Source organism: Phoca vitulina, unplaced genomic scaffold (genome assembly GCF_004348235.1).
Source record: "Phoca vitulina isolate PV1807 unplaced genomic scaffold, GSC_HSeal_1.0 scaffold34, whole genome shotgun sequence".
NCBI classification, from domain to species: domain Eukaryota; kingdom Metazoa; phylum Chordata; class Mammalia; order Carnivora; family Phocidae; genus Phoca; species Phoca vitulina.
This window is the reverse complement of record NW_022589737.1, coordinates 15,883,259-15,894,685: the sequence shown is the minus strand read 5'-3', so window position 1 is coordinate 15,894,685 and position 11,427 is coordinate 15,883,259. Positions and strand designations below refer to the sequence as shown.

The 11,427-nt window shown below is 38.3% G+C and overlaps 1 pseudogene; it reads right to left on the bottom strand.

The window, feature by feature from the left end:
- Positions 1-9,656: 9,656 nt before the first annotated feature.
- On the bottom strand, positions 9,657-10,306 carry LOC116645916 (annotated as a pseudogene).
- Positions 10,307-11,427: the final 1,121 nt, after the last annotated feature.

The window sequence follows — 11,427 nt, the reverse complement described above, 5'->3', positions numbered from 1 at the left end:
TGGGAGGTCTTGTGAAGAGGTGAAATATGATGGGGTTTAAGGGTTACTAAGATTTGGCTAGGAGCATAGTCTGGGCTGATAAATAGCATGAACAAAGTATAAATTTTAGAAATTAACATGGAATGAGGATAGTGAGGTGTAATCTTGGAGGTTAAGGAACTAGATTATTGAGAAATAGAACATTATTTGTACATGGGAGTAACACTGAAGGTTTGAATGACATACTGGCATATGTTTTAAAAATTAATTCGAAAATATTTGTGAAATTTATTGTAAATAGAAGAGTGGACATAGGAAGAACATAAAGAGGCTATTGATGTAGTCCAGGAATCATACAATAGGAGCTCAGGCTAAGGTGGTGGTGGGCAGGATGAATGGTCCCTCTATTTCTTAAAGGCTTATTATATCTAAAAGTGAGGAGTTTTAAAGGAAGACTGGAAATTGTTGAACATATGCTTTAGACTGGATTGTTCATAGTGTTTCATCTTATAGATGTGATCAAACACTCATGAACTTGAAGTGAATTCATCACCAACTATTTATCATATGACTTGTATATTCCCGAGTATTTAGGCACCAGCGATGAAGATATGAATTAGATATTTCAGTTGTTATTGATATTATATTATTCTGAGAAATATGGAAGTAGGAAGGAAAGCCAAAAACCAAAAATGTAAAAATCAATAAGATAATTCCAGTGCTATGAAAATAAAACAGAGTAGTATGATAAAGCAAGCTTAGAGGTGACAATATTTGATAAGGGATCTTGGAAGTCCTCTTTGAAAAAGTTGACACTAACTGAGATCTGAAATCATTAGAGGGTTACTGTGCAGGGAAACAGAATTCCAGGGAGAGGAAAAAGCAAGTGTAAAGGTCCTGAGGTGGAAATAAGCTTGATATGTTTGAGGAGCTGAAAGAAGATTGGCGAAGCTGGAGAATAGTGAGCAAGGAAGAGAGTGGTAGGAAAGTAGTTCTATAATTATGCAGTGGTTATTATATATAGGGTTTTATAACTCTCGGTAAGAAATTTGAATTTCATTTTTAGTGCAATGGGAAAAAAACAATGTTTTCAGTTCATGGTGACATGGTCAGATTTATCTTGCTAAAATATCACTTTGGCTAGTTGGGGAAAATTTACTATAAGAAGGCAAGAGTGAAGACAGGTAAGACCAGCTATCTTGCAGTCAGTTGTTCAGGTAAGAACAGTGGGTATTTCTGCTAGGATGACAGTCATGGAGATGGAAAAAGGCTAATTTGGGATATATTTTGGTAGCAGAATTTACAGGACTTTCTGATTGATTAGAGGTTTGAGGGAAAGAGAAGTTTCCAGAATGACTATTAGGTTTGTTTGTTTGTTTTTAAAGATTTTATTTAGTCTTTGACAGAGAGAGACACAGCGAGAGAGGGCACACAAGCAGGGGGAGTGGGAGAAGGAGAACAGGCTTCCCATGGAGCGGGAGCCCAAACGGGGCTTCGATCCCAGGACCCTGGGATCATGACCTGAGCCAAAGGCCTGGTGGGAGAAGCAGGCTCCTTGCTCAGTGGGACTCGATCCCAGGATCCTGGGATCAAGATCTGAGTGGAAGGCAGATGCTTTAACCGACTGAGCCACCCAGGAATCCCTATCAGATTTTTAATCTGAGTACCTGGGTTATTATAGGTGGTGCTATTTTACTGAGGTGGAGAATATGATGGAGTGAGATAGGTTTGCAGAAGAGAAGTAAAAAAATTTGTTTGGGACTTTTAAGTCACAGAAGTTTGATAGATGTCAAGTGAACATCTTTATGTATGAGCTTGGAAACAGAGGTGAGGTTAGAGTTACAAATATTTGGAGTTTTCAGCATATAGATGATAATCAAAGCCAATGGGTAGGGGGATGAGATCACCTAGGAAAAGAAAATTGAGATGTGGAACATTCCAAAGATTAGAGATTGGCAGTGGAGGAGCACCCAGCAAGTAGAATGGAAAAGGAATGGCTAGAAAGGGGGGGGGGGTGATGAAAGAGTGTGGCACCAAGAGGAGATGATTCATGACGGAAACTGAGTTTGGGGGAGATGAGGGCAAAATCGGGACCATTTATGTGGTAATAAGGAGACTGGATGTTATTTTGGGGAGACTTTTACATGAAGTTGGAGGACTGGGAGCCCAAGAGAGGCATGGAGAGTAAAGAAGTGGAGGTGGTGGGTATAGGTAACACTTCCCTAAGCTTACTCTGAGGGGGAAGGATGTTGGGAAATGGGACTTCTCGGAGCTACAGGAGGCTTTCTTGTTTTTCTTTTTTAGGCTGGGAAATTGGGCTAATTGAAGGCAGTACCCCAAGAAAGTGAAAGGACATGGCATATAGAGAATAGAGAACCACCAGAGAGATTGTCCTTGGATAGCAGCGGGGTGTGGGGTGTGGAGCGCTCAGATGAGGTAACCTACTAGATTTGGGGGGTGGGAGTGGTGGAGTTCCCATGGGATTTTTTCAGGGACATATGAGGCAAGTTTGAAGGGCAGAAGGAGAGTTTAGGGGTAAAGGCTTGAGGAGAGAAGAGTAGGGGAAAAATATGAAATTGTCTCAGAGAGTAGAAAAGCAAACTTATGAATGAAAAGTAGGTTTGCCACGCAGTGTTGAGCATCTATGAATTTGTGGTCATAAATGTAAAGGGAAACCAGTAAGCATAGTCATGTGATTAAGTTAAAGATCCCCCTACCTTAAAAAAAATTCTCTTTTGAAAATAAATCCATGACCACTAGCACGATGCTGTGATGTATAGGATTTGGAACTAGCAGGCCTGATTTCCAGTCCCTGCTACGTCACTAAACTGCGTGGCTTTGAAACGATTGCTTAATTTGTCTGAATCTTCACTCCTTTTTCAGTAAAATGGGAATAATACTGAAACAGAACTCATGAGATTGTTGCGATCATTAAGTTAAATGGAATATAAGGAAAATGGTTTGCAAGTCGTATGATCCCATCTAAGTTTTAGTTGTGAAAATGGTTTTCAATGTGTTAGATATTATTATTGTACAAAGAATGCACTGTGCAATTAAAAAGAAGCTGTTTTCCCCCTACTCAGTGCAGTGAGTACTACTTTGAAAACCTTCAACAGATTTAGTAAATGATATCTTTCATCGGTCTCTAAAGTACACATTGAAGAAAAAGACTTAAATTCTAAAATGCCAACAACTAAATCAACATTTGTCCAGAGGTCTATATATTATGTAAAATTTGAAAATAAAGCATAGGCATATACTATTGTGTATTTTTACCATGCTTACTACTAATATATTAATTACATGTAATACAATTTTATTATAATTCTTAAATGTGGGAAAACTAAAACTCCTTGAGAAGAAAATTGTTGTACTAGTCATATATATTTTTAAATGAATCTATTCGAATTCTGCCAGCCTATCTATAGATAGCCCTTCTTAAATGCATTCATAAAGAAACCAGTGATGTTCGTACTTAATCAAATTATTCTAAACCCAATATATAATATTTAAAATTTGACGAATTTTATCGCATGTTCAAAAGAAAGATCTCTTAAGTCCTACAAAAAAGATTTATTTATTTTTCCATCTTCCTTTGTGTGAAACAGCCTGGGTTTATGAAGAGTAAAGTCTGATAGTTCAGCAAAGTGAAATTGTCCTTTTTATCTGCTGACTATCCCCAGTGCAATGTTCTTTACGTTGCTTGCATTTGCTAAACCAGGACCTGAGGAGACTTACCTCTTAAATAACAAGGGGAGAACGGGGGTCTAGTGGCTTGAGTATTATCCTGACTTCAGCACTTCAGGGATTCTGTCTTCAACTAGCTGTTTCATTTAATTATTTAACTGTTCTCATCCTGCTCTTTGTGTATAAAAGAAAACAATATTTTCCTCATGCCTTATAAATGTTCCAGGGCTTAATTATTGCTTGCAAACTTCTCTGAGCCTTCTGAAAAAGGGTAGACATAATTATTCGATCTTATAGATAGACACTGCTTAGGGGTTTTTCTGAATGCAGAATGGAAAATAATACAAATTCATCTGAGTGATGTGTGAGAGGTTCTGTAATGCTGATTGCATATCACTGGGGAACAAATTAAGCCCATCAAATGCCTCAGACATCAATCTCAAATCACAATGTACTTGAAACAGGGGCCTGGTGTTTTATTTACGAGATGATCGCTTTCCTCTCCAAATGAATTAGCTCTTCCATAATGTGTTGATTGGTGGAGTGGGAGTTTAGCAGGCTAGGAATTGTGTACTTCTTGACAACAGAGGACTTGATGCCTAACTTTTGTGGATAGATTTTAAAACTGTTAAATGAAATATCGCCATGGAATATCGATTATTCGTTATTCTTGAAGAGCAGGTCAAGCCCAGGATTATATGTTCAGATTTATAGAAACATTACCTTTTAGAATATATTAAGGGCTATGATTTTTTTTTTTTGAAACAGGGAGACAGTTGGGGGAAGAGATACATCTAAAAATATGTATTTCTAGGGCTGTCAAATCTCTTTGCATTTTTTGAAATATAAAGTCACCAAGGTAAAACTGATAACAGAAAGACATATAACCTAATGAGGAAATATGCAAAGGATATAAATAGCTAATTCAGAGAAGAGTAATCCAAGTGACCAGTAAATATATAATAGTGGCTCAAGTTTTCTAGTGGTCAGCATAATCTAAATTAACGTCAATAAAGAGCTGTTATTTATTTATTGCCACCCAGTAGAACAGCAAAGAAATAACAGATGATTATGTTTCCTGCTGGAGCAGAGATGGCGGGGAAAGCAGAGCCCTCCCATATACATCACTAGTAGAAATGCAAATATTACAGCACAACCCAAGAAAGCAGTGTGAGCACATTTATTAAATCACACTTCCATTTCTTGGAATCCTTGTAAATGAAAGTTCAAGTCAGTAAGGATAAATAAGAAAGAAATCAAAGACCCATCACTAGGTGAAAAGTGGAACACATTTTGGTGAATTCAGATTGACGTGAGAAGTGCTAATTATCCACCAAAATTTATTTTCTCCTTCTTCTGTAGTGATCAAATCATAGCTGAGATGTGGTTGCCTGGCCAGGGGCTGCCGGGGTCCTCTTGCCGCTAGGGGTGGTCTTGTAAATTAGGTCTTGTCAAGGAAATGTGAATGGAAGTCCTGAGTGCTGATCCAGGGCCGACCCATGCGCCTCCTACCTGTGCTCCTTCCTGTTTCCAATCCAGGGTGGGACTGGCAATGGCTTCAGCAATGTAATATCCAGAATTGGATATTACATATCCAATCCTATGTACTGAGGATAATATAACTGCCATCAGCCTGAACAACTGTATGGAATAAAGCTGCCAGGGGACAGGGGACAACTGGCTGGAATTATTAGATGAAAGACAAAGTTTGAGGGTTTTTTTTTTTCCTTTGTTTTTGTTTTTGTCCTTGATGTTTTTTAGGTTGCTTTATTTTAGCAGTTTAAGCCATTTACTCTAATGAACAACATGCCATGCAATATTATGTAACCTTTGTTAAGAATGAGTTAGATCTACACCAGCTGAGTCGGCCACGTGAGCAGGGGGATTGCATTACATACAAAAAAGTTTCCATATGATCCAATTTTTGTAAAATAAATGCAGAAGCATATACCCCAGTAGGACACACAAAGAAGGCTGGAGATTGAACTAACAATTAAACAACCAACCGACAAACCAAGTTAAAGTAACCTAGGCAGGAATTGCCAAGGTGCTGTATAATACGGAATCTGAAAATAACAATAGAGAGATTACAAGGATAATTCTTGTTCAGATTTTATGACTTTAATTTTTACTTGACTTCTGAGTCCATTATGTTCTTTTATGCTATGTTTCCAAATGTTTACTTAGTATCATTACCTAGATATTCTGCAGGTACTTCATATATAAAAAGAAGATGATTCTCTTCTTGGGAAACAACAAATAATAAACATGTGTGAAGCAAGCATTTTAGAGCACCTACAAAGTGTCAGGCTTTTGTGATGTATGCTGGGTGATACAAAAACTAAAAAAAGTCCCTCTCTCTCAAGAATAATACATAGTCAGATGATAGGGTCCCTGGGTGGCAGAGTCTGTTAAGTGACCAGCTTTTGGTTTTGGCTCAGGTCTTGATCTGAGGGTCTTGTTCTGAGGGTCGTGATCTCAGGATCGTGAGATTGAGCCCCACGTCGGGCTCCCAGCTCAGTGTGGAGCCTGCTTAGGACTGTCTTTCCCTCTTCCTCTGCCCCTGCCCCCCGCAAATAAATAAATATAAGAATCCATAGTCAGAGGAAAGAGGAAATATAAACAGATAATTTCAATAAAATTTAATGAATGCTTTAATATGGATATGTACAGAAAAATGTAGGAGATTTGAAGAAATGTCCCTTTACTTGATTTCAGAAGCTAGGCTAATTTTTAGGGATAAGTTTCATTGAGCCTGGTGAATCTTTGTGCTTTGGTGATACATTGTCTTACTACCTTAAGAATGTTTATCATGTGTTATTATTGTTAACTTACTTGTTGGAAGGTAAATATGGTCACTACTCTATTTCCAGGCAAAGCACCAGGCACAAAGTTTGCTAGGGAATGAGGAAAAGTGATGAAATAAACATGATTCTTGTCCTTGATAAAGGAAAATTTCAACTTTTAATGTTTGTGGTCCTTGCCCTGGGGCTTCCAGGGAAGCTATACTTGAACTTTACCAAGGTCAGAATGACTCAGCAAAACCTCAAAGCATGGGCTCTATTTCTGCCCCAAGCACACAGTGTACATCTGCTTTGTTAGAGAAAATAACCAAAAAGGAGCATTCTGAACACAAAGATAAGAAAAAGTAGGAAACTTCCCTGGTTTCTGTAAGATTAAAGTCATACAGCCTGGCATTTACTAGAAACATGAGATAAGGTCTGCAACTTTCTGAAATGTTCTTTGTCTAATAATTTGTAACTTTTTATGTAAAAAGTGTATATAACCCTACACTAAATGTCCCCTTACTGGAGCATTCTTGTCTTTGTGAAGATCGTGTATTGGGTAGGTATCCTAACTTGGGCTTGAATAAAACTCTTCCTTTTTTTTTAGAAATTCTAAAAGGTTTGTTCATTTTGCATCGACATCCTCAGGGAACTCAAAGACCTGTAGGAAGTGGAGCTGTGTAAGAAAAGGTGTGGAAAAAAAAAAGTGTTCAGAGAATATTCTTTTCTACTGTAGTAAATATTCATTAGGAGTAAAATATAGTTCAGCTGGCTTCTAGTCCAAAGCTGCTTTGTGATGTTCCATGTAGTACAACTGGGTTTCAGGGCTTTTCTGACCAATACTGATTTTTTTGTTTTCTTTCTTTCTTTCTTTTTTTTTTTTTAATATTTATTTATTTGAGAGAGAGAGCGAGAGCATGTGCATGCAAGCTGGGGGAGGGGCAGAGGGAGAAAAACTCAAGCTGACTCTGTGCTGAGTGCAGAGCCTGAAGCAGGACTTGATCTCACAACCCTGAGATCATGACCTGAGCTGAAATCAAGAGTTGGACGCTTAACTGACTGAGTCACCCGGGTAGTCCACAACACTGATTCTTTGTATTCAAGTGTGTCTTGAGTTTATGGGAGCTGCAAGACCTGGAGGGCAGGAGCCAGGCCCAGGATGGCTGTTAATTCAATGGTGTGGGAAGAATCTACTTCATAGTGCACTGACTAATTCCTTTAAGATGTGCATGGCTCCAACACATAGGACAAAACACAAAAATTATTGTAAACTTGTTGACTCTCTTATTTATCCTTCTGCTCATATTTCTTGGGTACTGAGCTGCAACTTTTCACTTTCAAATACTTTGGAGACTATTCTAACAGAGGCAATACTTGATGGATGGTTTCCTTAAGTGCTTAGTGAAATTTTGCTGGAACTCATATAACATCTTTCTCTTCTGAATAATGATCCCAGAGAGAAATACTCTTAGAATCATAGAGCTATAAACACTCAAAGTGGGAGGTATTTAAAGGTCATCCAATTTAACCACTCACACAATACTTTAGGTCAAGTTTCTATGATGACATTTCAGGTCTTCCACAGATTAGCCCCAACCAGCTTTCCATACAGGTCTCACATTGTTCATACATTTGCTCTTAGGAAGGCCAGAGAGTTAAATGTTCATTTTAAAGTAATTTCTGGCATGTTTATATGCTTATGGAAGTTACTATCTTATCTCATCAGCATGACCATATGACTAAGTGAACAAAGAATTTAATTTGGATTTATATTATTATCTGGAAATTTCACTTTCAAATATAAGTAAGCACGATAATGAAAAAAATCTCTTTAAATGCTTTATATGTTGAAATTCTCATGAGTCACTTGGAGGATAGGTGTAAATTTACTACTATAAGAGAGAAATGTAAAAATTGATGATTGTGAAAGCTGCTAACTTTTTGTGCAAACATTGAATATTAAAATAATATTTTAAATGATATTAAATGATATTTAAATAACTGATAATTAGGGAAATGGCTTGATTATTATGGAAAGGCTAAAAGAGTATATTAGCGAATTTTAGGAAGAATGTTATACCCTTTTTGTTCCCCAAATGTGTATTGAAATGAAATTATAAGGCAGGAAAATGGAAAAAATACTCTTTCTTGTACTGATTGTTTGGTCTACTTGTTATACCAATGATTGATAGAGGAATATTAAAGTCTCCGACCATGAGTGTGGATCTTTTTTTCCCTTTAATTTTGTTAATTTTTGTTTCACTTACTTTGGTGCTCTGTTTTAGTTTCTTATATATTAAGCATTATTGTTTTCCTGATAAATTAAGCCATTTTACCATTATGAAATGCCTTTACTTATCTTGGGAAATTTTCTTTGTATTGAAGTCTCTCTCTCTTTTTTTTTTTAAATTTATTTATTTGACAGAGAGAGAGATAGTGAGAGCAGGAACACAAGCACGGGGAGTGGGAGAGGGAGAAGCAGGCTTCCCACCGAGCAGGGAGCCTGATGCGGGGCTCGATCCCAGGTCCCTGGGATCATGACCTGAGCCGAAGGCAGTTGCTTAACTGACTGAGCCACCCAGGTGCCCCATGTATTGAAGTCTCTTTTGATACTGATCAAATCATTCTGCTTTTCTTTTGATTAATATTTTTATGGTATATATTTTTCCATCAGTTTTCTTTTAACCCATTTGTATCTTCATATTTAAAGTATGTTTCCTGTAGATAATACATACTTGGATTTAAAAAAAATCCATTCTGAAAATCTTTGCCTTCTAATTGGAATGTTTATCATATTAAAATGTAATATACCTATTGACAGAACTGGGCTTAAATCTATCACCTTGTTTAAATTTCTATTTGTCACTCTTCTTTTTTTCCTCCTCTCAATTTTTATTTATCTTCATCACTGATGAAGATAAAGTCCCTCTGGGACTGTTTCATATGCTCCATGCTTATGGCCCATGTTGGTATTGTGCATATCATAGACCAGTCACTGAAACACTGGTCAACTAAGCCCCAATGTTGGAAGGAAGGCATTTTTGCCCTTATGGTTCTATCAAAATGTAGCTTTATCTAAGCTGTATTCTGTGACAGTGGTCAGCTTTTTGCACTCCTCTTTCACCAGTAGGACCCCTATTATTTTTTGACAGGAAGTAAGATTTTTTGGTGGGCATTAATAAGGAGGGGGCAGTGCCAAGGTTCCTATGAGTGCAGAGCATGCCATTTGTCCAGGGGGGCAAGATTAGGGATATATTTTGTATTTGACCCCACAGCCATTTGGATGAGCTGCTTTTCAGCCACCATGTCTTAAAATTCATATGCATTAAACTTAGGAAAGCCCCACTTCTTGGAAATGTGGATCTTCTGGCCACCAGGGAACTTGAGCTTGGCCCTGTGTAAGGCCTCAATCACATGCTTCTTGTCCTGCAGCTTGGTACGGATGGACATGATAACTTGGCCAATGTGGACCCTGGCCACTGTGCCCCGGGGCTTTCCCAAGGCACCTGGCATACTTGTCTGGAGCCCCTCAGCCCTAACACTGGACAACATCTTGTTGATACAGATGACATGGAAGGTTGGAGCAGCACTCATATGTGAAAACCATCTTTGTAACAGCTTTTCTCTATATACTTGTTGGCACAAATACAGGCGGGCTCCTGGGCTTTAGAGGAGAGCTGCTCATATTCATCTGATCCCGTGTGGCCACGTAGTGGGAACTCATCCACTTTTGCATTCTTCTGCCCCAGGTCAAATATGCGGATCTTGGCATGAGGGACATCTCTGCAGAAGCAAGAGTTTGGATACAGCTTGTTCTTAAAATATTGGTAACAGCAGGCAGGGCAGTGGCCCATGGTGACACCAGGATCTCCAGTGGCACACTGAAGGAAAAGAGTAGGACCCCTATCTTAAGCAATGGTTTTGGCTCTGGAATCCTACTGTGTGGGAGTACTTTCAGTTCCAATACCCTCCAGGAGTTAAATTCCATTGCCTGCTTTCATATATGGAGACCAGGAGTCTGTGTCTTTAGTCCAACTTACTGCTTTGTAATTTTGTTATTTTTTAAATACATGGAGGTATTAATTTTGTTTTTGAGAATGGCTACATTTTTATTTATTTATTTTTAATGAACATATAATGTATTATTGGTTTCAGAGGTACAGGTCTATGATTCATCAGTCTTTTTTTTTTTTAAGATTTTATTTATTTATTTGACAGAGAGAAAGAGAGATCACATGTAGGCAGACAGGCATGCATGCAGGCAGGCAGAGGGAGAGGGAGAAGCAGGCTCCCTGTTGAGCACGGAGCCTGATGCAGGGCTTAATCCCAGGACTCTGGGATCATGACCTGAGCCGAAGGCAGATGCTTAACTGTGTGTCCCAGGCGCCCCTGTGATTCATCAGTCTTATATAACACCCAGTGCTCATTACATCACATGCCCTCCTTAATGTCCATCACCCAGTTACCCCATTTCTCCACCCATCTCCCCTCCAGCAACCCTCAGTTTGTTTCCTATGATTAAGAGTCTCTTATGGTTTGTCTCCCTCTCTGATTTTGTCTTGTTTTATTTTTTTCTTCTCTTCCCCTATGATCCTCTGTTTTGTTTCTTAAATTCCACATAGCAGTGAGATCATATGATAATTGTCTTTCTCTGATTGACTTATTTTGCTTAGCATAATACCCTCTAGTTCCATCCACATCGTTGCAAATGGCAAGATTTCATTTTTTTGATGGCTGAGTATTATTCAATTGTATATATATACCACATCTTCTTTATCCATTCATCTGTTGATAGACATCTGGGCTCTTTCCATAGTTTGGCTATTGTGGACATTGCTGCTGTAAACATTGGGGTGCAGGTGCCCCTTTGGATCACTACCTTTGTATCTTTGGGATAAATACCCAGTAGTGCAATTGCTTGGTCATAGGGTAGCTCTATTTTCAACTTTTGGAGGAACCTCCATATTGTTTTCCA